The 26,009-nt window shown below is 39.8% G+C and overlaps 1 pseudogene; it reads right to left on the bottom strand.

The window, feature by feature from the left end:
* Positions 1–16,484: 16,484 nt before the first annotated feature.
* Positions 16,485–16,662, bottom strand: LOC147373890 (small nucleolar RNA U3; annotated as a pseudogene).
* Between the last annotated feature and the right edge of the window lie 9,347 nt (positions 16,663–26,009).

Below are 26,009 nucleotides of genomic sequence, written 5' to 3'. Positions count from 1 at the left end.
TATTGCTGAAGCCTGGCTTGGAGAATCTTGAGCATTACTTTACTAGCATGTGAGATGAATGCAATTGTGCGGTAGTTTGAGCATTCTTTGGCATTGCCTTTCTTTGGGTTAGGGTTACTTCCTTCCAAAGATATGCTTTCCAAGGCCAATTCCTGATGTTTCTCTCATTTGCCTGTTGCTATTATTTTATTATAATGCATATCCTCTCTTTAGGGCTTCCCTGGTGGCTCAGTGGTAAAGAATTTGCATGCAATGCAGGAGATCTGGGTTCGATCCCTGGGTTGGGAAGATCCCCTGGAGGAGGAGGGCATGGCAATCCATTCCAGTAATCTTGCCTGGAGAATTCCATGGACAGAGGAACCTGGCTAGCTACAGTCCATAGGGTTGCACAGAGTTGGACATGACTGAAGCAACCAAGCAGCAGCAGCATTCTTTCTTCAACAAATACATTGTTGGGTTTCCCACTCGCCAACTTCTAATCCTATAGCTCTTAACTGAAAAGTTCTACTAAATTTGGGTTTCTAATGGCTTATATTCTGTTCTGAAAGCAAGGGAATTCCAGAAAAACATCTACTACTGATTCACTGACTATGCTAAAGCCTTTGACTGTGTGGATCACAACAAACTGTGCAAAATTCTTAAAGAGATGGGAATACCAGATCACCTTACCGGTCTCCTGAGAAACTTGTATGCAGGTCAAGAAGCAACATGTCAACAACAGACTGGTTCAAAATTAGGAAAGGAGTATGTCAAAGCTGTATATTGTCACCTTGCCCATTTAACTTATATGCAGAGTACATCATGCCAAATACCGGGCTGGATGAATCACAAGTGATTGGAATCAAGATTGTGGGGAGAAATATCAGTAACATCAGATATGCGGATAACACCAGCATTATGGCAGAAAGCAAAGAGGAACTAAAGATCTTCTTGGTGAGGGTGAAAGAGGAGAGTGAAAAATCTGGCTTGAAATTCAACATTCAAAAAACTAAGATCATGGCCATTTGGTCCCATCACTTTATGGCAAATAATTAGAGGAAAATATGGAAACAGTGACAAACTTTATTTTCTTGGGCTTCAAAACCACTGCAAAGAGTGACTGTAGCCATGAAATTAAAAGATGCTTGTTCTTTGGAAGAAAAGCTATGACCAACCTAGACAATGTATTAAAAAGCAGAGACATCATTTTGCCAACAAAGGTCCATATAGTCTAAGCTATGGTTTTTCCAGTAGTCCTGTATGGATGTGATAGTTGGACTATAAAGAAGTCTGAGTGCCAGAGAATTGATGCTTTTGACCTGTGATGCAGGGGAAGACTCTTGAGAGTCCCTTGGACTGCAAGGAGATCAGACAAGTCAATCCTAAAAGAAATTAACCCTGAATATTCATTGGAAGAACTGATGCTGAAACTGAAGCTGCAATACTTTGGCCACCTGGTGCAAAAAACTGACTCATTGGAAAAGACCCTGATTCTGGGAAAGATTGAGGGCAGGAGGAGAAGGGGACGACAGAGGATGAGATAGTTGGACAGCATCATCTACTCAATGGGCATGAGTTTGAGCCAACTCTGGGAGATAGTGAAGGACAGAGAAGCCTGGCATGCTGCAATCCATGGGGTCACAAAGAGTCAGAGATGACTGAGCAACTGAACAACAACAAATTCGTTGGAGGGACTGATGCTGAAGCTCATGTACTTTGACCACCTGATGCAAAGAGCTGACTCATTGGAAAAGCTGCTGGGAAAGATCGAAAGCAAAATGAGAACAGAACAGCAGAAGATGAGATGGTTTAGATAGCATCACTGATTCAGTGGACATGAATCTGAGCAAACTCCAGGAAATAGTGAAGTTCAGGGAAATCTGCAGTGATGAAGTTCATGGGGTCACGAAGAGTCAAACACAACTTAGCCACTGAACAACAACAAATTCATTGGGAGGGCTGATGCTGAGCTATAATACTTTGGCCACCTGATGCAAAGAATCAACTCATTAGAAAAGACCCGACTCATTGGAAAAGACCCTGATGCTGGGAAAGACTAAGGGCAGGAGGAGAAGGAGGCAGCAGAGAATGAGATGGTTGGATGGCTCAATGGACATAAGATGGTTGGATGGACATTGAGTTGGCTCCATTGACTCAATGGACATGAATTTGAGCAAACTCCAGGGGATAGTGAAGGACAGGGAAGCCTGGTGTGCTGCAGTCCATGGGGTCTAAAGAGTGACTGAGCGACAACAATGAGAAAAGTTAATAAAGTGCTCTAAATTCAGATAGAAAGTACACAGTGTTCATTGAGGACACAGAAATATCTTTGAAAGTGAAATATTTGATGTGTACATGGATACTTGTGGTTTGCTTTTGTTACATATTTAGCAGTGAGTTTATTTCACTGATAAATATCAAAAACATGGGACAACAAGGAAGTACCTTGGTTATTGTGAAGTCACCAGAGTGCATTTCAAAGCCTATGTGCTTTCAGCTACCTCTGTTCATAAAATTCCCTCATTTAAAATATCATTTTAAGTTAACTTTCAACCTTGCAGCTAAAGCCCCATGATGCTGCTTTTCATTCTTTCACTACCTAATAAATAAATACTCACCACTGGAGCTCTGCCACATGTGAGTGATCACAGTCACTCTGATAGAAACTCCTTATGCACTTGTTATAGACAAATTAGAGAAAAGAGCTTATTGAGAGACCAAAATGACCCATGAAGGTTTATTTATGCAGTATGTATTTATCAAGATATCTTAGGCAAGCTGCTGCAGACCCTGATGAAAACTATGATTTATCAGTGACTACTGTCCTCAAGAAAATTGCTATTTACAGAGATGGAAAAACACAAACACAAATAACTGTACTTCAGAACATAAAGTGATGAATACTGTAAGAGGAACAGAGTAAAAGAGGTAACGACAACTTTCAGCTAGAGCAATTGGGCATTTCCCCTTAGAGGAGTCATTCAACTATGCCTTAGAAAAATGGGTTGCTTACTATTTACACAAAGGGTGTCTAGGAGGGAAGGTATTTCAAATGCAAGGGGTGCCTTGAGCAAAGGCACACACTCAGGCCGCAACAGGCCAATCAGCTCCCCCAGTAGCAAACATTTGTATTTCATCATACTTCCTACTTGGATATATTAAATGTGTGTAAATATTTCATTAACTAATGAAAGGTATTATCATGAAATATACTCTTTAATTACTATTTCATATATAATTAAAAAATCTACCAACAGAAAATATGTTAAGAATAAAATAGTATTTTCTGAATTTTCTTGGATTGCTTTACACGTTTTTCTTGTCAAAGTAAGCTCCTCATTCAGAACAGTTAACATATTAGTCAATATTCTCCAGAGAAGCAGAACCAATAGGATGCGTGTGTGTGTGCACATGTACATATTCACTGATGTATATATACTCATATGGTGAGGTCTCCATATCTGCAGATAAGGAGCACCAATGGTATTCATTGTATTAATACTATGTCATTTTATATAAGGGACTTGAGTATCCATGGATTTGGTATCGATGGTGGCTTCTGGAACCAATCCCCTGTGGACACCAAGGGAAGACTGTTTATTTATGTATACTCACACACATATATACATATACATTTATATATGTATGTATATATGTGTATATATATATATATACATTTTATATTGATTTGGGAGAGAGCTTTTTTAAGAGTTGTCTCATACAATTTCAGGGGGTGGCAAGTCTGATATTTAGAGAGCTGGCCAATAAGCTGGATATTTCAGCAGGAGTTGCTGTTGTAGCCTTGAGTCTGAAGTCAGCCTGGAAGCAAACTTCCTTCTTTTTTCAGGGAACTTCAGTTTTTCTCTTGAGTTCTTCTACTGATTGGATGAAGCCTGGCAACATTATGCAGGGTAATCTGCTTTACTTAAAGTCTGCTTATTTAAATAATAATGTAAAAAAATAAAAAAAAAAGAATTCATAGCAACATCTAGACTGATATTTGATGAAACAACTGGGCATTATAGCCAAGTTGACACACGAAAGTATCTTCATATGAATAGTTACCATGAATCATGAAAACCTGTCAGTAATAAAAAGAGAGAAATAGTATCTTTGTATAGTTCATCATAGTTTTGTAAACATTTTTTCGCATATAATGTTAACCCTGTGAGGAAATCATGGAACACATTGCTATCAACAATTTCTAAATGACAAATCTGAGGCGCTGAGAAATTCAGAATCTTGAAGGTTAAGGAGCTAAAAGTGGCACAGTTGGTGTCAGAAGAGAACTGATATGACTCATCTAATCTTTTCATTGTACCATCTATTACTTTTCCAATCCAAATTCCTATAGTACTTATTATCTGTAACACTCTTCTGACACTTAGTTAACTGTACTTTTATTGATATATATTCTGTCTCCAACTAAATTCTAAGACTTGCCTTATTACAGATAACCCTGTTATGCCCTATATATAATTGACTATCAATAAACATTTTTAAAGAATTAATTCTGCTACAAATCCTATTAATGCTGATAACCATTTGTTTATATAGCTTGTGGTGACAGACTTCTTGAATAAAATTTTCAAGGCATGTGGAAGAAGCTATATTGCAGTGCCTTTTATAAGGCTGGCAAGTCAAAAAAAAAAAAAAAGCCTAAATTATCTATATTAAGAAAGGCTCAAGAGTTGTGTGAACAAAGGCAAGTTGCTCAACTTCTTTAAGGTCTAATTTATCTTTAAAAAGGAGGAAGATACTAGAACCTTAAGAATGTGTTGTGTGAATAGAAAGTGAGTTACTATATGTATCAGTTCAGTTCAGTCGCTCACTCATGTCCGACCCTTTGTGACCCCATGGACTATAGGACGCCAAGCTTCCCTGTCTATCACCAAGTCCCAGAGCTTGCTAAAACTCATGTCCATTGAGTCGGTGATGCCATCCAACCATCTCATCCTCTGTTGTCCCTTTCCCCTCCTGCCTTCAACCTTTCCCGGCGTCAGGGTCTTTTCCAATGAGTCAGTTCTTCGCATCAAGTGGCCAAAGTATTGGAGCTTCAGCTTCAGCATCAGTCCTTCCAATGATCTTCCAGGACCAGGGATCAAACCCACATCTCCTACATCTCCTCCATTGGCAGGAAGGTTCTTTACCACTAGTGCTACCTGGGAAGCCTACCATATGTATAGTGGATATGACTAGTTCCATAACAATCAAGGTGCAAGAGATGTCATGATTCTCTTTTTGTAAATAAAGCCTTCTCCAAATCACAATTTATTAAGATCAACTTACTGAATCCAATTTAAGTGATTAGATGAGGTTATTTTCACTGATGCTTACAAAATCCCTGGGGCTTACATATTCCTAGGAAAATGGGGAAGGGCCTGGCTCTGGGTCAATAGGGACGACTATTTTCCCCATTGGCTCCATCTGCTTGTTATACACTGGGGTACAACCTTCAAAGAAATGGATGGCAGCTCAGTCTTTTAAATGCTCCACAATAGTTGGGCACTGCTTCTATACCATAAACTGAAAGGGGCCTCCTTGGGTGAGCTAACCAATATATACTAATACTTGAAAGTGTTCCTTTCTGCTGACTTCATAGCCAAAAATGTCTTATTGGAGGTACTCAAGATGCAACATTTAAAGATAATTCTCACAGGTATTCAAACATCCATTCTCATACAAGGGCTTGTTGTCTCCAGAATGCTGAGTCTAGGCACTTGAAGAAATCTACAATTCTCCCCATGTTTCAGGGACCACCTCCAGGGTTGAGCCACTCTCCCAAAGCCTCCATTTTCATCTCCTTTGGGACAATCCAGTTTAATCCCTATTTTGGCTGAGGACTTTGGAATGAGTTCTATACTCTCACTCTGAGGCTAAAAGAAATCTGAATTTCAGAGGCATAGAGCCTTGGCATTGTTCTTTGGTGAAAACCCAATAAAATCAATATATTAATTATTCAGTAACCACATTGATGCACAGGCATTGAGTAGTTGCTCAACATACGTTGCTTTTTGTCAGTGTTATTTGGAAGACTATAATGCATGTTGATTATGCTCCACCAAACCTTATGTATCTCATGAAGCAAAGGATATAAGGAATGATCCTGGTTTTTGCAGTCACACAGCTCAGGTGTTGATCCTGGCTCTGCTGCTTATTATCTCTGTGCACTTAGATGACTTATTTCATCCAGCCTCAATTTTTTTTATGTAAAATTAATTGTGTTGGTTAAATGAACATAATCTATAGCCTTAGACTTCAGCTGACAGGACATATAAGTATTTCACATTTCTGATAATATCCTGAATCTCAAGGCTTTGAGTCTATAGCTGCTAAATTAATAAAAAAGTCAGGTTTTTGGTGACAGCTCTTCCCATTATCTTAATTTTGTATGGGGGCCCTGTGGGTAAGGTTTGCCTGCAGTCACTTTGTCCTCACATCCTCTGTGTTTAGTCCCAGGCCACTGCTCTCATGTTTCCCTCTCTGAATAGTAGAAAAATTCCTGTCGGGTCTCGTGATGAAAGATATTTCAAGTAAGTTCCCTCGAGCCAGGTCTTCAGGTAGGTCTCAGCCATAGCACACTCACACTTGATGAGGAGCAATATCAGGGAAGGTCATGTGCAGCCTCCTGCTGCCACATCCTGCCTCCCTTTGACATCCAGACAAGTTACCAGCTTAGAGTTGCTCTTCCATATCTTCTTATAGCTTCTGAGGTCCCTTTCTCCAGGCCAGCCTTCTTCAAGGAATCCCAGGCTCCTAGGCTGGTTTGGATGCCCGAATACAATATGTGGACCAAGTTTAAGTTCTCACCTACAGATATCCTGGACCTGTGCAAAACAAAATGTGTGTCAGGGCATCTGTATCAGTCCTTAAGAGCATTCTGCGATGGTCACAACCCCTCTGAACTTTCTGTGAGAAGAAGTTTTGCTATCAGGCACACATAGAGGACCTTATGACATGCTGAACCTTGACCTGGTCCAAAATATTCCTTATAGCAACTAGCATGTGCAACATAGTAAGCTCTCAGCAAATAGAAGTCCCCTTCTGTATTCTTCACTTAAGAACAGTTTGATGTATTTGCTAGACAGATGACTATAAAGCATATTTTATCTTTATGCCAAGCAAACTGATTTTACAGTGGGAAAATCTGAGATCCAAATATCTCTTGGTCCCTATTGTTAAATAGAGCTCCTCAGGACTTGAGAGCTTACTATTAATGTAGTCTACATGATTATCAGCTTGACTGGCTTAATCAGGAATAGAATTAGTGGAATGTACAATAATTACCAGGGAGAGTCATGGTATTGCGCTATGGTGGGAGCCATTTCAGCTTGTACCCTAACAAGAGAAGACTCCTCTTCTTTCCTGGCAAGGACTCAGCCAATGAAAAGTCATGGACTCTGTCTACTAGAGCCCTCCCAACTTCCTTTGCCCCTCTCGTGGCTTGACCTGGTTGCAGACCCTGAACTGGGATTCTTTACTGATCCCAAACAAATCTAGCTTTGCTGGAGAAATACCTGGCAGAAATATTTGTTTCAGGTTAACAACGCAATCTTCACACTGTGAGAAAATGTCAGCTAAATAAATGAGGCACAGATACTTGAAAACGGAAAATTTTTGTTGTTCTTGCTTTTGTCAAAAAAATCTCACCATTAATTTCCGATACTGACCAATAAACAGATGTGAAGATGGACCTCCTGCTGACTCAGATACTAAGTGAGTTGGAGCCCGTGGTCAGTGCCTTGGTCTACCATGTGTAAACTTTCTAAGCTTTCCAAGACACTCAGCTCTTTGGTGATAATAGTGTCGGATTAGTTGTAAACCACCCTTTCATCATTACCATAGGCCACTTTCATTGACCTGGGTTTCCCCAGGTCCCACTGAGTAGCTGTCAATCAGAAACGAAAACGTGAGTTGTTTTTTTTTTTAAAGTCATACACCCTCTATTTGTCCCTGTTTCCTAGGAAGAGAATTTCATTCCTCAAGTCTCAATTCCAAAGCTCTCTAAAGGCTTTTATTTGGGAACATGATTATATTTATAGCCATTATCATTTCTTCTAACAAATCTCCGGATTCTCCTGTCATTCTTACCCACCAGGTGGTGCTACTTCCTTACATTTCCTAAAGACCTCAACTTCTGAAGTAACTTTTTTTCAGGAGGTTTAATTCCACGTGTTAATATTCAAATTCTCAAACTTCTGTTATTCGAGACTCATAATGTAGTAAGGAATTTTGTAAATGGAACCCAGTCGGTTGTAGGTGAAAAGCCGGTTGCAACACATTCAGATGTTTAACTCTGAAGTCACTCTTGTGTGTTTAAACTAGAAGTAAGACCAAAGTTAAAGGCAAGCTATGGGGATAGAAACCATGCAATCAGCAGATTCCACTCTTCTACTTGTGTGGTGCCTTACCACTGACAGGTATAAGAATAGGTGTCTTCTCATTCCATAAACACTGCTTCATTATAAAACACATGGTATTACCTACAATGATTGTAGAACGTAGCCTTTAATAAAGATTTGTAAAGATTTTGTAGTATTCTTCCTTGACCATGATATGTAAAGCAGTCTCTAAAACAAGGATAATAATATTTATCCTGAATGTAAAAGCAACCTTGGAAATGAAAGAGCTGAAGTCAGGAGTGGGCAGGAGGCTGGATACGCGGATTATGTTCAGGGCGCCGTGGCAGAGCAGCTCAAACATTCCATTTGCTCTCCTGCATTTTTTCCTCACCTCGCAATTAGAAGGGTCCGAGGGATTAGTTCTGACCAGCGAAATCCTAATGGGTGTAACTGTATTATTTGAAACACCTTTGCAAGTGGCTCATTTCCCCTTACCCCTAACAGAACACCTGAGGAAGCTGCATGCTCAGGCTGGTGCAGCTCCAATATGGCGGCAGCTCCACTGGCCTGGGTCTCTGAGTGACTGTGAGGTGCAGAAAGTTGGCTACCTCATAGTGGGAGATGTAATGTGGACAAAAAATAAACTTCTTATGTTAAGCTACTCAGATTTTTGGGTTGATCGTAACCCTTGAGCACATGCCCAAAATAACGCCAGCTTTCTCTCAGCAAATATGTTCTACTTTCTTACATCATTCCTAACCAATACATAACTTGAATCCATTTCAGATTATTTAGCTTTGGGGCTCTTGTTAATGTATAGATTTTAAATCGATCTATATTCATCTGTATTACATATTGTGTTGGAATCCTTGACTTTCATTTTCTTCTCTTTGTAAGGATTAACCACAAAAATTTTGAGAAAAGGCGTTTTAGCAGGAACTTGGTAGATAGAATTGGTTGAAATCCCAACAGTCATTTTATAACTTGTGTTACAGAAACTTCATATCATTCATCTCCTTTCTAAAATAGGATTAATAAAAACACTGATCTTAGAAGTTTGATGTGAGAGTTGGTTGAATTAGATAATAAATATATTTTGAGTAATTTTTAAAATAAATAATTTTCTTTTTGACTTCTCTGAACTCATGACTTTTATCTTGGTCTTAAGAAAGTTTCTTTCTGTGCAGGATAAATCTAAAATTTGTTATATGAGGAATACAAATAGAATATATTAATAAATTCTGATTCTGACTTATACATTTGGATTGTATAGTAGGATGACAGCCTTATAAGCTTGGAGGATTTGGCTTAGCATTTCACCAGTGATGGAGAGATCTTACCCCTTCTACCTGTGACAGCAGCCAGGCCCTCTCTGGGTAAAACTCACCACTTTCAAAGGTAGGGTAATTATGGGAAGAAGAGAACAGTAAGAGAGTGAAGAAAGCACATGTCTCTCCACATTTTCCCCTCTCTGGGTTGTGGATCCCATCTAGATCTGGGCATTCTTTAAGTGAGAGGAACACCAAGAGTGGGGAGGTTCACTTTCACCCTCTACTCTCCATCTGAGGCTCTGGGAGGAAGCACACATGTGGGCGGTCATATTCCAACCTGAGAATGAACCAAGTTCAGGAGGAGGAAGGCCTGGAGCTGCGTTGCCTTTGAGCCTGTATAGGATAAGCTGACCTCAAGAAATTGAACACTGGGCTGGAGAGCTTTCAGCAAAATCCTGATGGATAAAGAAATTCCACTGAAACCAGAAGAGGCAGAGGCCATGATACTCGAGACCCCTGATGGCTCCCTGCTGCTGTGAGATTGTAGGAGTTGCCCCCATGTACCCCTGCGTGAAAGCACGCCATCTCTAGAGGAGAGGCAAAATTGAGGAGACCAGCTGAGACTTTTCTACTATAGAAAGAAACAAGATACTTTTAAAGATGTTGGATTGGATTAAATTTAAATGGAATTGGACAGTTAAATTTTTTCTTATTCAGATGTAGAGGATTGAAACAGAAAACCAAAGTAGTTGTAGAGAAAGCAGTTGCATTTTATGTAATTTTTTAAGACAATAAGTACATTCATAAATAAACATATATATGTGAAATGTATATATGACACAATATGACTTAAAGTTATGACCATGTTATATACATTAAATAATGCATCAAATGCTCATAATAAGTGTGTGTGTGTGTGCATGCTAAATTGCTTCAATTATGTCTGACTGTTTGCGACCCCATGGACTGTAGTCCGCCAGGCTCCTCTGTCCATGGGATTCCCCAGGCAAGAATACAGCAGTGGATTGCTGTGCCCTCCTCCAGGGGATCGTCCCAACCACGGATTAAACCTGTGTCTCTTGTGTCTCCTGCATTGGGAAGCAGGTTCTTCACCACTAGCGCTACCTGGGACGCTTTAATAAATGTTAAATCAAGGTTAAAACATCTAGCATGCGTGGCATCTCCTCTTGGATATTTGAGAAGCCTTTATAATTTAGTGTGTTAAATAAAGGATTCTTGACTATCCTCAATTCCGATTTATTTCTTCTCTGTCTCTTCCATTTCAGTAAATGGCCTCACTCTTCAGTCAATTTCCTCAGTCTTTGAGTTTTCCCTTTTATCTCTACAGCTAATCCAACTGGAAATCTTGTTGACTTCCTTATTAAATATGTTTGATTCCTTTCCTTTCCTAAAATTAATGAAAACCTACTCTGTTTCTGCATCTGACTTCCTAATAGTCTCCCATCCATTCTATATTTCCCCTAGAAGTCAATGTAATCTTTTAAAAGCACAAAAGAAATCATATGAATCCTGCTTAAAACCCTTTGATTACTTTCCATTGATCTTGGAATAAAATCAAAACCCATCACCTTCATCAACAAGGCTCTGCATGGGTAAGGCTCTGCATAGGTTGGTCTCTGCTTGCTTCTCTAACTTCATTCCTCATCACTTTCCTTCTCTCTCTTATGGTTTAGACCATACAAGACTCTCTTATTTCTCAATCATGTGCCTTATGTCTGGAATTCTCTTCAGAATTTAGCTGGATCTTTGCAATCCCCAGATGAGTCCCCAGATCTCATCTCCAATATCTCTTCAGATTTTCCTGACTATCCTGCTCATTCTTTATCAAGTATTTATCTCCATTATAACATTTACCACAATCCATGACTATTTACATTTAAAAATTTTGCTCATCTGTTTATTGTTGGTAGACTATAAGCTCTGTGGGGGCAGGAATCTTGCTATGAAGTGTTGTGTCTTCATAGTCCAGTACCATTAGCTGCACATAGAAGGGTTCACTAAATATTTGCTGAAGGGAGGAAGAGGGACGGGAAAAAGGAAGAAAGTGAAGAAGGAAGGAAGGAAAGATGTGGGTAACAGATTAATGCCCTCAAGTCCAAATCATTAATGAAATTTGTTAGGATGACTGTAACATATCTTAGGGCTTCCCTGGTAGCTCAGACGGTAAAGAATCCACCTGCAATGCAGGAAACTTGGATTCAATACTTAATCATGAACACTTAATTCATCAAGTGTTTCTAGCTTCCTGCCTTCAGATAAATTGTAGAAATGTACTTTCTGGTCCCTGTTTTTGTTGGGTGAGGCCACGTGGCTATTTCTAGTTAATGGGTAATGGGTTGTGATGGAAGTGTTATATGTAATTCCCAGACAAGATCATATAATTACTGATGCAAGGTCTTTCAAAGATTTTTTTCCTCTGCCATAGTTTCACCAAAGAAACCTGTACCCTTTATGTTGCTTTTTATTATTGTTTGTTGTTTATGTGTTTAGGGGCTTCCCTGGTTGGTCAGATGGTAAAGAATCTACCTGCAATGCAGAAGACTCGATTTGATCCCTGGGTGGAGGAGGTCCCCTGGAGAAGGGACTGGCAACCTACTCTAGTATTCTTGCCTGGAGAATCCCCATGGACAGAGGAGCCTGGTGGGCTACAGTCTGTGGGGCTGAAAAGAGTCAGCTATGACTGAGCACAGTGCAAACATTTCCCCCAATTATTAAATTTTGATGAATTTGTGTAGCATTTGCTTTATTTTATAAACCTATTACTTCAACATATCTTGGAAATCTATTTTTATTAACTCTTCATCATTCACGTATTCACTCGGCAAGAATCTACTATGTATCAGATACTCTACCATGTTCTTGGGATGGATCAGTGAACGAAAGAGACCATGGTGTTCACCCTTTCAAAGTTTGCATTCTAGAGTTGTAGAGATAGACAATAGATATAATATTTATTGTGCAAAGGCTCTGAGGAAGACACCTCACTGGTCTGTTGTCATGACTCCAAGGGTGCCCATGTGACTACAGAGAGTGATCCTGGGGAGAGTAAGGAGAGGAAGTCAGAGAGGTAGGTAACTGTGTCCTAATCATTCAGGGCCTTCCAGAATCATATAAAACCTTGTTTTATGCTGAGGCACATGGGGCATCATTGAAGAGCTTTGAGCACAGGAGGGGTATTGTCTGACTTAAGATTTTAAGAGGACTCTGTGGTTGTCATGTTGCAACTAGATTGGAGGATGCAGGAGTATAAGTTGGGAGACGTGTGTGTGTGTGTGTGTGTGTGTGTGCCCTCTGTTGCATTTGACTCTTTGTGACCCTATGGACTGTAGTCCACTGTAGGCTCCTCTGTCCATGGAATTTTCCAGGCAAGAATACTGGAGTACTTGCCATTTCCTGTTCCAGGGGATCTGCCAGACCCAGGGATCAAACCTACATCTCTTGGGCCTCCTGCATTGGCAGGCATATTCTTTACCACTGCACCACCTGAGAAGCTCATGGAAGACTTGTAAGAGGGTATTACAATCATTCAGGTGAGGCACCCATATTTATCAGTTAACTCTAAATACATCAGTAGACTTATTCCAAACTCCTTTCATATTGTTAAATAGTAGAGCCAGTTCTCTATGACTGATTCACATTCAAAGTATTCTCTTCTCTTCCTTCCCCTCACGGCCTTACATAAAGATGTGTTATCTTTTAATTATACATTGCCTGTAATTTTCTTGTTATGAGGCAAGAAAAAAATGACTTATTTTCATAACTCCTTTTTAGGTAATATTTTCAATTCATTATTCTTTCATGAGCAGTTCATTTTCCTAGATCTTTTCAAATATATACTACTTTGAAAGGCAATTATGAATTCTTTTGTTAACATTTTTGTTAATCACTTTATTTATCCATTTTGGCTTCATATTTTTTGTTCTTTTTGTTCTTTTTAGCAGACATTTTTCTACAATGAATGTCTTGCATTTTAAACTAGGTCTTTCTTTGACTTCAATCCCAATATGAATTTTTTTCTGAATACATTTTTTAGTACATGAATTCATTATAAAGTAAAAATAGATGTTTCTTTTGGTACTTAAAAAGTCAAAAAAGTCTATCATCTGTTATGATTTAATTAGAATGCAGTCACTATTTCTCTACATTTAAAAATTCTTTCTAGTATAATACTCATCCATTTCAAATCTCAATGTTATTTTGAAACATAATTTATTATTTTGTATTTCTATTTCATTCTCTTGAAGCCTCATTAATTTTCCTTTATCAACTGCTCATTTCTTGTCCCTTGTTGACTCATGTGGATGGTATCAATTTTGATGTTTACTTATTTTTTTCTCATTAATTTTTGGTTCATACTGAAACACTTGAAAAAAATCTTATTAAACTAAAACATTTAAAAACTAAAACAAAAAAGAAATTGAGATATAACTTATGAAATGAAGTGTTAGTCGCTAAGTCATGTCTGACTCTTTTGCGACCCCATGGACTGAGGAGCAGGCAAGAACACTCCAGGCAAGAATACTGAGTGGGCAGTCATCTCCTTCTCCAGGGGGTCTTCCCGACCCAGGGATTGAACCCAGGTCTTCTGCTTTGCAGGGGGATCCTTTACAGTCTGAGCCACCAGGGAAGCCCCATAACTGACATACAATATTATATTAACGTCAGGTGTAGAACATAATGATTTGATATCTGAATATACTGCTAGATGGTATCCATCATAAGTCTAGTTAACTATCTGTCACCATATATAGTTACAAATTTTTTTAATATTAATAATTTTAATTTATTATAATTTTAATTTTAATCATAAAAATTTTAATATTTATTCTCTTAGAAACTTCCAAATATGAAATATAGTATTATTAATGATGATCACTCTGCTGTACATTACATCCCCTTGGATTATTTCTTTTATAACTGGAAGTTTTTGCCTTCTGACTCACTTTACCCATTTCTCCCATCTCCTCCTTCCCACTCCCCAATCTGGGACCCAGCTGTCTGTTCTCTGTATCTATGAGCTTGGTTTTAGATTCCTCATATAAATGGGCTCCTATTGTGTTTGTCTTTCTCTGTCTGGTTTGTTTTACTTAATGTAATCCCCACAAATCCATCCATGTTGTTGAAAATGACAATCACTTTTTATGTCTAAATAACATTTCATTATATATACATATGTGTGTATCACATTTTTTAATCCATTGATCCATGAACACAGATTGTTTCCATATCTTGATTGTAAATAATGCTTCATTGAACATGGGAATGCATATATCTTTTCTAGTTGGGTATTTTTGTTTTCTTTAGATAAATACCCAGAAGTGGAATTTCTGTATCATGTGATAGCAGCACATTTAATTTTTGAGGAACCTCTATACTGTTTTCCACAGTGACTACACCAATTTACTTTACTGCCATTAGTGTGGAGAAGGCAATGGCACCCCACTCCAGTACTCTTGCCTGGAAAATTCCATGGACGGAGGGGCCTGGTGGGCTGCAGTCCATGGGTTCGCTAGTAGTCAGACACGACTGAGCGATTCACTTTCACTTTTCACTTTCTTGCATTGGAGAAGGCAATGGCAACCCACTCCAGTGTTCTTGCCTGGAGAATCCCAGGGACAGGGGAGCCTGGTGGGCTGCTGTCTATGGGGTCGCACAGAGTCGGACACGACTGAAGCTGCTTTAGCAGCAGCAGCAGCCATTAGTGTACAAGGGTTGTCTTTCTCCACATCCTTCCTCACCAGCATTTCCTATTTCCAGCTTTTTTAGTAATATTCACTCTAATAGCTGTCAGGTGGTATTTCACTGTGATTTTGATTTGGATTTCCTAATGATTTGTGATGTTGAGCACCTTTTCATGTACCTGTTGGCCTTCTCTATGTCTTCTTTGGAAAAATTAATATTCAGGTCTTCTGCCCATTTAAAATCATTGTTTTTTTTAACTGAGTTGTTCTGATTCTTTGTATATTTTGAATATTAACCCTTGATCCTTTATGTTTTGCAAAGATTTTCTCCCATTCAGTAGGTTGCCTTTTAATTTTGCTGATGGTTTCCTTTGCTGTGTAGAAATTTTACTTTGATGTAATCCAACTTGTTTATTTTCAACTTCATTGACTTTATTTCTAGTATAAAATTTAAAAAAAATCATTATAAAAAATAATTCAAGGAATTTGTGACTTGTGCTTTCTTCTAGGAGTTTTATGGTTTCAGGTCCTACATTCAAGACTTTAATCCACTTTGAGTTAATTTTTGCATATGGTATAAGTTAGTGGTCCCATTTCATTCTTTTGCATGTGGCTTTTTGGTTTTCCCAACACCATTTATTGAAGAAGCTTCCTTTCCCCATTGTATATTCTTGGCTCCCTTCTCATAATTTAATTGACTATATATATAAGTGGGTTTATTTCTGAACTCTCTATTCTGTTCTATCAATTTATGTGTCCAAAACTATTATTTCTTAAATTTAAGTGGTATTGGGTGTAGTTATGAATCCAGAAAAGAAATTTTTGTTTACTCTGTATGAATGAATGTTAACATTCTCTTGCAAATATATAAAATATTTCAATGTGCTCATTAACTTAAACCAAAGATTATATGAAGACTTTCCTCTCGTGAGAAGAAAGAGGGGAAAAAGTATAAATTGGCTTAACGAAGATTACTAATAATTCTGTAGTTAAATTTTAAAATAAAAAAACCTACTCATTTCTAAGCTGTTAAATTCCCATAAATAAAGAATAAAGTTAATAAAATTCTCATATGAACTGATGTCACCAATTTATTGTTTCAATTTTACATTTTTTGCAATTTCACATATTCCTCCAGTTTGTAGGCAAATTAGAAAGTACTTTAAAGCTTATTTTTTGTTCTTTGTTTTACTCAGGCAGTGTCCTCTCCCTCTTGCTCCCCAAAGGAAAAGAAGAATGATCATCTGTGGCAAATGGCAGTTGCAGAACCAACACCAAAAAGCAGCTTCACACTCACAAGGGAACACTGAGCTTCTTACTTAGGGTTTCAGGTGCTCTACACATTCAGAGAAACTTCTTTCATAATGAACTAGGGATTGAACCCAGGTCTCCAGCATTGAAAGCGGACAATTTTACTGTCTGAGCAATGAGGGAAGCTCATAGAAATGATCCTTGAAATTTGAAATTTCTATTTTTGGTGCAGATGGTTCCAACTTAGGGTGGTTCCATGATTTTTCTGCTTTACAATGATGCAAAAAGCAATATTCATCCAGTGAAAACCATACTTCCAGTCTTGAATTCTGATCTTTTCCAGGGTCTAGTGATTTGTCTTACTTACTCTCTTATGATGCTGGGCAGCTGCAGTGCCACAGCTTCCAGCTGGCCACATGATCATGGGGGTAAATAGCTCATACACTTATAACTATTCTGCTCCCATTCAACCATTCTTTTTTTTTTTTTCTTTTCCTTAGCGTAGTCAATAAATTTCATGAGATATTAAACATTGTATTATAAAATAGACTTTTGCTAGTTGATTTTGCCCAACAGGAGGTTAATGTATGTGTTCTGAGTATGTTTAAGGTAGGCTGCACACAGCTATGATGTTCTATAGATTAGGTTTACTAAATGGAGTTTCAACTTATAATGGCCTTATTGAGACTTGTGAAAGTGAAAGTTGCTCAGTCGTATCCAACTCTGTGACTCCATGGACTATACAGTCCATGGAATTCTCCAGGCCAGAATACTGGAGAGGATAGCCTTTGCCTTCTCCGGAGGATCTTCCCAACCCAGGGATCAAACCCAGGTCTCCTGCATTGCAGGTGGATTCTTTACCAGCTGAGCCACAAAGACTTAATCCCATGGTAAACTGAGAAAGATCTGTGTTATTCTTCTCCTCAGTCTATATAGGGCACTTACTACATATGCTAGATGTACATATTTATTGTTTGAATTGTAGCTAAATTAAGAATTAAAAGGTGCACTACTAATAATCATCTGGGATAATGGGTGTAATTGTGACATTCCCTAGCACACAAAGCATTTGTCTGAAATGTGGGAGACCCAAGTTTGATCCCTTGGTTGGGAAGATCCCCTGGAGAAGGAAATAGCAACCCACTCCAGTTTTCTTGCCTGGAGAATTCCATGGACAGAGGAGCCTGCCAGGCTATAGTCCATGGGGTAACAAAGAGTCAGATACAGCTGAGCCACTAAGCCAGCACATCAGAACATCTGCTCACCCTATAGACGTGTATTAGAAATTTGTTCCCACCATTTTCACGTACTGAAGAGAAACAAGTTTCCAGAATAGTATGGTAGGAACACTTCTATCTTTTCTCTGCCTCATCTCTTATCCATCCCTTGAAGAAGAAGAGATTGATGAGTTTGGGAGAAAGCTGAGCATGAAATCTCCAAGTATAACGACTGCTAAAGCAACCAATATAATACTTGATACCTCCCAAAATAAAGATTTCCCCAGAAAGTTTTTTCTTTATTTCCCCAGAAGTTTCTGATATTTTATAAAATAAATTTGCTTGATAATTCTAAATTTAAATATCCATATGGAGTTCTGAAAAATTAAATTTAAAAATATCTCTCTCTTCCCTACAGCTCTCTCTATTATAAACCTTTTCATAATCTTCAGGTAGAGAGTCTTTAAATGAACACTTTCTTCTCATTTTTCCATATTATCAAAAAATGGCTTCTCTGTTTCTGAGAATCCTGTTTAATAAAATTTAAATTTATACTTTGAATTTTTGTACCCATTAAGGGTGAAAATCAAGCTCAAACCACTTTATTTTGTGTATTCTAGAGCTACATTTATTATTAATCCAAAGTTTAAACCCTAACCCAGTGTTGGGGAGCCCAAGTTGGGAAGTTTTTGTTTTTTTCGTCTTTTAAAGACTTCCCTACAAAAGTTTGCAGCTTGAATATATGTCACTGTTGAGCAGCTTATAGCTCTTGCCCTTTATTGACTCTTTAATTTTAAAATCAGAAACAAAAGGTTCTAAAGGCAAAGCTAAACATTAACAAATGCCTATTTTAAACTGTTTGAAAAAAATAAGATGGCTTAATAAATTAAAAAGAAAGATACAATGCTATTCAAATGTAATATACTTTTTAGATTATGAAATATCTACAGTAGAATACTATTGTAAAAGCTACCATTACCATTATCTCTTAAATATGTCAAAACTGACCTTGCTAGTATTTCAAAACTAAAAGACATCAAGCTCCACACACCTGATTATTTTGCTATGACTCTCAACCTAGTATCAGTTTGATCTTTTAGTTCATCAGGAGTAAATAAGTTGAGTATAGTGAATTCGTCTAGTCAAGGCTATGGTATTTCCAGTGGTCATGTATGGATGTGAGAGTTGGACTGTAAAGAAAGCTGAGCACCGAAGAATTGATGCTTTTTAACTGTGGTGTTGGAGAAGACTCTTGAGAGTCCCTTGGACTGCAAGGAGGTCCAACCAGTCCATCCTAAAGGAGATCAGTCCTGAGTGTTCATTGGTAGGACTGATGTTGAAGCTGAAACTTCAATACTTCGGCTACCTGATGCAAAGAGCTGACTCATTTGAAAAGACCCTGATGTTGGGAAAGATTGAGGGCAGGAGGAGAAGGGGGCCACAGAGGATGAGATGGTTGGATAGCATCACCAACTCAATGGACATAGTTTCGGTGGACTCCGGGAGTTGGTGATGGACAGGGAGGGCTGGCGTGCTCATGGGGTCACAAAGAATCGGACATGACTGAGCAACTGAACTGAACTGAACTGATAGTGAATTCAAGAGTCCTGAACTATCCAGGAAAAAACCCAAGATGGCAGAGTAGAAGGATGTATGCTCATCTTCTCCTGTGAGAACTCCAAAATTACAACTCGCTGCTGAACAACCATCGACAGGAGAATGTTGGATCCCACCAAAAAAATACTCCACGTCCAAGGGCAAAGCAGAAGCCCCAGCAAGATGGTAAGAGGGGCGAAATTGTGTTTAGAATCAAACCCCATACCCACCAGAGACACTCAGAAGGCTCAAACAAAACCTAGAGTGCACCAGGAGACCCCACAGAGACTGAGCCAGACTACCTGCCTTTGAGTGTTTGAGTGTCTCCTGCAGAGGTCCAGGTCAGCAGTGGCCTGCCACAAGGGCAGGGGCTCTGGGTGCAGCAGACCTAGGTGTGGCATAAACCCTCTTGGAGGAGGTCAGCATTAACCCCAGCATAGAGCCACCAGTAAAGGAATACTCAAAATTCTCCAAACTAGGCTTCCACAGTATATGAACTATGAATTTCCAGATATTCAAGTTGAGTTTAGAAAAGGCAGAGGAGCCAGAGATCAAATTGCCAATATCCATTCGATCATTGAAAAAGCAAGAGTTCCAGAAAAACGTCTACTTCTGCTGTATTGACTATGCCAAAGCCTTTGACTGTGTGGGCTACAACAAACTGTGTAAAATTCTGAAAGAGATGGGAATACCAGACCACCTGACCTGCCTCTTGAGAAATCTGTATGCAGGTCAAGAAGCAACAGTTAGAACTGGGGATGGAACAACAGACTGTTTCCAAATCGGGAAAGGAGTACATCAGGATTGTATATTGTTGCCCAGCTTATTTAACTTATATGCAGAGTACATCATGAGAAATGCTGGGCTGGATGAAGCACAAGCTGGAATTAAGTTTGCCAGGAGAAATATCAATAACCTTACACATATGCAGATGACACCACCATTATGGCAGAAAGCAAAGAAGAACTAAAGAGCCTCTTGATGAGAGTGAAAGAGAGTGAAAAACCTGGCTTAAAACTCAACATTCAGAAAACTAAGATCATAGCATGTGGTCCCATCACTTCAAATAGATGGGGAAACAGTGGAAACAGTGGCTGACTTTATTTTTTGGGGCTCCAAAATCACTGCAGATGGTGATTGCAGTCATGAAATTAAAAGACTCTTGGTCCTTGGAAGGAAAGTTATGACCAACCTAGACAGCATATTAAAAAGCAGAGACATTACTTTGCCAACAAAGATCCATCTAGTCAAAGCTATGGTTTTTCCAGTGGTCATGTATAGATGTGAGAGTTGGACTGTGAAGAAAGCTGAGCGCCAAAGAATTGATGCTTTTGAACTGTGGTGTTGGAGAAGACTCTCGAGAGTCCCTTGGACTACAAAGGAGATCCAAACAGTCCATCCTAAAAGAAATCAGTCCTGAATATTCATTGGAAGGACTGATGCTGTAGCTGAAACTCCAATCCTTTGGCCACCTGATTCAAAGAACTGACTCATTAGAAAAGACAAATTAGGGTTAGGGTTAGAGTTAGGGCTGGGCAAGATTGAAGGCAGAAGGAGAAGGGGATTATAGAGGCTGAGATGGTTGGATGGCATCACTGACTTAATGGATAAACACCAAAAGTTGGTGATGGACAGGGAGGCCTGGTGTGCTGCAGTCCATGGGGTTGCAAAGAGTCAGACATGACTGAGCAACTGAACTGAACTGAGGTCACCAGAACTTACACAGGACTGGGGAAACATACTCTGAGGGCAAAAACAAAACCTTGTGCATTCCAGGACCCAGCAGAAAGGAGCAGTGGCCCCACAAGAGACTGACCCAGACTTGCCTGTGGGTGTCCAGGAGTCTCTAGCAGAGGCGTGGGTCGGCAGTGGCCTGCTACAGTGTTGGGGGCACTGCGTGCAGCAGTGCCTGCATGGGAGCTTTTGAAGGAGGTCGCCATTATTTACATTACCTCCACCATAGTTTGGTCTCAGGTCAACAACAGGGAGGGAAGACAGCTCCACCTATCAACAGAAAATTGGATTAAAGATTTACTGAGCAGGGCCTCACCCATCAGAACAAGACCCAGTTACCCCCACAGTTAGTCTCTCCCATCAGGAAGCTTCCATAAGCCTCTTATCCTTCTTCCTCAATGGAATGAAAGCCACAATCATAGAAAACTAATCAAACTGATCACACAGACTACAGCCTTGTCTAACTCAATGGGACTGTCAGCTATGGCACGTAGGGCCACCCAAGACAGATGGGTCATGGTGGAGAGTGCTGACAAAACATGGTCCACTAGAGAAGGGATTAGCAAACCACTTCGGTATTCTTGCCTTGAGAAACCCATGAAAAATATGAAAAGGCAAAAAGATATGACATTGAAAGATGAACTCCCCAGGTCGGTAGATGCCAATATGCTACTGGAGAAGAGTGGAAAACTTCAGAAAGAATGAAGAGATGCAGCCAAAGCAAAAACAGTGCCTACTTATGGATGTAACTGGTGATGGAAGTAAAATCCGATGCTGTAAAGAACGATATTGCATAGGAACCAGGTATGTTAGGTACATGAATCAAGGTAAATAAACAGTGGTCAAACAGGAGATGGCATGAGTGAACATTGACATTTTAGGAGTCAGTGAACTAAAATGGACTGGAATGGGCAAATTTAACTCAGATGACCATTATATCTACTACTGTGGGCAAGAATCCCTTAGAAGAAATGGAGTAGCCCTCATAGTAAAAAAAAAGAGTCCAAAATGTAATACTTGGATGCAGTCTCAAAAATGACAGAATGATCTCTGTTTGACTCCAAGGCAAACCATTCAATATCACAGTAATCCAAGTCTATGTCCCACCAGTGATGCTGAAGAAGCTGAAGTTGAATGGTTCTATGAAGACCTACAAGAGCTTCTAGAACTAACACCCAAAAAAGATGTCCTTTTTATCATAGGGGACTGGAATGCAAAAGTAGGAAGTCAAGAAACACCTGGAGTAACAGGCAAATTTGGCCTTGGAGTACAAAATGAAGCAATTCAAAGGTTAACAGAGTTTTGCCAAGAGAACGCAAAGAGGGTCATAGCAAACACCCTCTTCCAACAAGACAAGAGAAGACTCTACACATGGACATCATCAAATGGTCAATACCAAAATCAGATTGATTAAATTCTTTGCAGCCAAAGATGAAGAAGCTCTATACAGTCAGCAAAAACAAGACCAGGAGCTGACTATGGCTCAGTTCATGAACTACTTATGGCCAAATTCAGACTTAAATTGAAGAAAGTAGGGAAAACCACTAGACCATTCAGGTATGACCTAAATCAAATCCCTTACGATTATACAGTGGAAGTGACAAACAGGTTCAAGGAATTAGATCTGATAAAGTGCCTGAAGAACTGTGGACCAAGGTTCATGACATTGTACAGGAAGCAGTAGTCAAGACCGTCACCAAGAAAAAGAAATGCAAAAAATGCAAAATGGTTGTCTGAGGAGGCCTTACAAATAGAAGAGAAGAGAAAGGCAAAGGAGAAAAGGAAAGATATAAGTATCTGAATGCAGAGTTCCAAAGAACAGAAAGGAGAGATAAGAAAGCCTTTCTCAATGATCAACGCAAAGAAATAGAGGAAAACAATAGAATGGGAAAGACTAGAGATCTCTTCAGGAAAACTGGAGATACCAAGGAAACATTTCATGCAAAGATAGGCACAACAAAGGACAGAAATGGTATGGACCTAACAGAAACAGAAGATATTAAGAAGACGTGGCAAAAATATACAGAAAAACTATACATAGTTCTGGAAAAGGCAATGGCAACCCACTCCAGTACTCTTGACTGGAAAATCCCATGGACAAAGGAGCCTGGTAGGCTGCAGTCCATGGGAGTGCTAAGAGTCAGACATGACTGAGCAACTTCACTTTCACTTTTCCTTTCATGCATTAGAGAAGGAAATGGCAACCCACTACAGTGTTCTTGCCTGGAGAATCCCAGGGATGCGGGAGCCTGGGGGGCTGCCGTTTATGGGGTCACACAGAGTCTGACACGACTGAAGCAACTTAGCACACATAGTTCAGCCGGTAAAGAATCTGCCTGCAATGCTGAGACCCGAGTTCAATTCTTGGGTTGAGAAGATCCCCTGGAGGAGGAAATGGCAACCCACTCCAGTATTCTTGCCTGGAGAATCCCATGGGCAGAGGAGCCTGGCAGGCTACAATCCACTGGGTCCACAAGAGTTGGACAAGACTTAGCGACTAAACCAACCAACACAATACAAAACAGATCTTCAGGTCAGTTCAGTCACTCAGTCGTGTCCAACTCTTTGCGATCCCATGAACCACAGCACACCAGGCCTCCCTGTCCATCACCAACTAATAGAGTTTACTCAAACTCATGTCCATTGAGTTGGTGATGCCATCCAAAAAGATCTTAATGACCAAGATAACCACAATAGTGTGATCACTGGACTAGAGCTAGACAACCTGGAATGTTAAGTCAAGTGGGCCTTAGGAAGCATCACTATGAACAAAGTTGGTGGAAGTGATGGAATTCAGGTTGAGCTATTTCAAATCCTAAAAGATGATGCTGTGAAAGTGCTGCAGTCAATATGCCAGCAAATATGGAAAACTCAGCAGTGGCCACAGGACTGGAAAAGGTCAGTTTTGATTCCAATCCCAAAGAAAGGCAATGCCAAAGAATACACAAACTACTGCACAATTGCACTCATCTCACACGCTAGTAAGTAAGTAAGGTCGCTCAGTCATGCCCAGCTCTTTGCGACCCCGTGGGCTATAGACTATAGCCCACCAGGCTCCTCTGTCCATGGGATTCTATAGGCAAGAATACTGGAGTGGGTTTCCATTTCCTTCTCCAGGGGAACTTCCTGACCCAGGGATCGAACCCAGGTCTGCTGCATTGCAGGCAGGCCACCAGGGAAGACCCACACGCTAGTAAAGTAACGCTCAAATTCTCCAAGCCAGACTTCAGCAATACATGAACCATGAATTTCCAGATGTTCAGGCTGGATATAGAAAAGCCAAAGAAACCAGAGACCAAATTGCCAACATTTGCTGGATCATTGAAAAAGCAAGAGAGTTCCAGAAAAACACCTATTTCTGCTTATTGACTATGCCAAAGTCTTTGACCGTATTGCATCACAATAAACTGGAAAATTCTGAAAGAGATGGGAATACTAGACCACCTGACCTGCCTCTTCAGAAACCTGTATGCAGGTCAGGAAGCAACAGTTAGAACTGGACATGGAACAATAGACTGGCTCCAAATAGGAAACGCAGTACGTCAAGGCTGTATATTGTTCCCCTGCTTATTTAACTTATATGCAGAGTTCACTTCAGTTCAGTTCAGTCGCTCAGTCGTGTCCAACTCCTTGTGACCCCATGAACTGCAGCATGCCAGGTCTCTCTGTCCATCACCAACTCCCAGAGTTCACTCAAACTCGCATCCATCGAGTTGGTGATGCCATCCAACCATCTCATCCTCTGTCGTCCCCTTCTCCTCCTGCCCCCAATCCCTCCCAGCATCAGAGTCTTTTCCAATGAGTCAACTCTTTGCATGAGGTGGCCAAAGTATTGGAGTTTCAGTTTTAGCATCAGTCCTTCCAATGAACACCCAGGAATGAGCTCCTCTAGGATGGACTGGTTTGATCTCCTTGCAGTCCAAGGGACTCTCAAGAGTCTTCTCCAACACCACAGTTCAAAAGCATCAATTCTTTGGCACTCAGCTTTCTTCACAGTCCAACTCTCACATCCATACATGACCACTGGAAAAACCATAGCCTTGACTAGATGGACCCTTTTTGGCAAAGTAATGTGTCTGCTTTTGAATATGCTATCTAGGTTGGACATAACTTTCCTTCCAAGGAGTAAGGATCTTTTAATTTCATGGCTGCAATCACCATCTGCAGTGATTTTGGAGCCCCCAAAAATAAAGTCTGACACTGTTTCCACTGTTTCCCCATCTATTTCCCATGAAGTAATGGGACCGGATGCCATGATCTAAAAGTTTTATGAATGTTGAGCTTTAAGCCAATTTTTTCACTCTTCTCTTTCACTTTCATCAAGAGGCTTTTTAGTTCCTCTTCACTTTCTGCCATAAGGGTGGTATATCTGCATATCTGAGGTTATTGATATTTCTCCCGGCAATCTTGATTCCAGCTTGTGCCTCTTCCAGCCAAGTGTTTTTCATGATGTACTCTGCATAGAAGTTAAATAAGCAGGGTGACAATATACAGCCTTGACATACTCCTTTTCCTATTTGGAACCAGTTTGTTGTTCCATGTCCAGCTCTAACTGTTGCTTCCTGACCTGCATATAGGTTTCTCAAGAGGCAGGGCAGGTACATCCTGAGAAATGCTGGGCTGGAAGAAGCACAAGCTGGAATCAAGTTTTCCAAGAGAAATATCAATAACCTCAGATATATAGATGACATCACCCTTATGGCAGAAAGTGAAGAAGAACAAAGAGCCTCTTGATGAAAGTGAAAGAGGAGAGTGAAAAATTTGGCTTAAAGCTCAACATTCAGAAAACAAAGATCATGGCATCTGGTCTCATCACTTCATGGCAAGTAGATGGGAAAACAGTGGAAACAGTGGCTGACTATTTTTCTGGGCTCCAAAATCACTGAAGATGGTGACTGCAGCCATGAAATTAAAAGA

Source organism: Bos grunniens, chromosome 4 (assembly GCF_055505025.1).
Source record: "Bos grunniens cultivar Pamir isolate PY7600 chromosome 4, Bosgru_T2T1.0, whole genome shotgun sequence".
NCBI lineage: Eukaryota > Metazoa > Chordata > Mammalia > Artiodactyla > Bovidae > Bos > Bos grunniens.
This window is presented reverse-complemented; position numbering and strand designations above follow the sequence as displayed.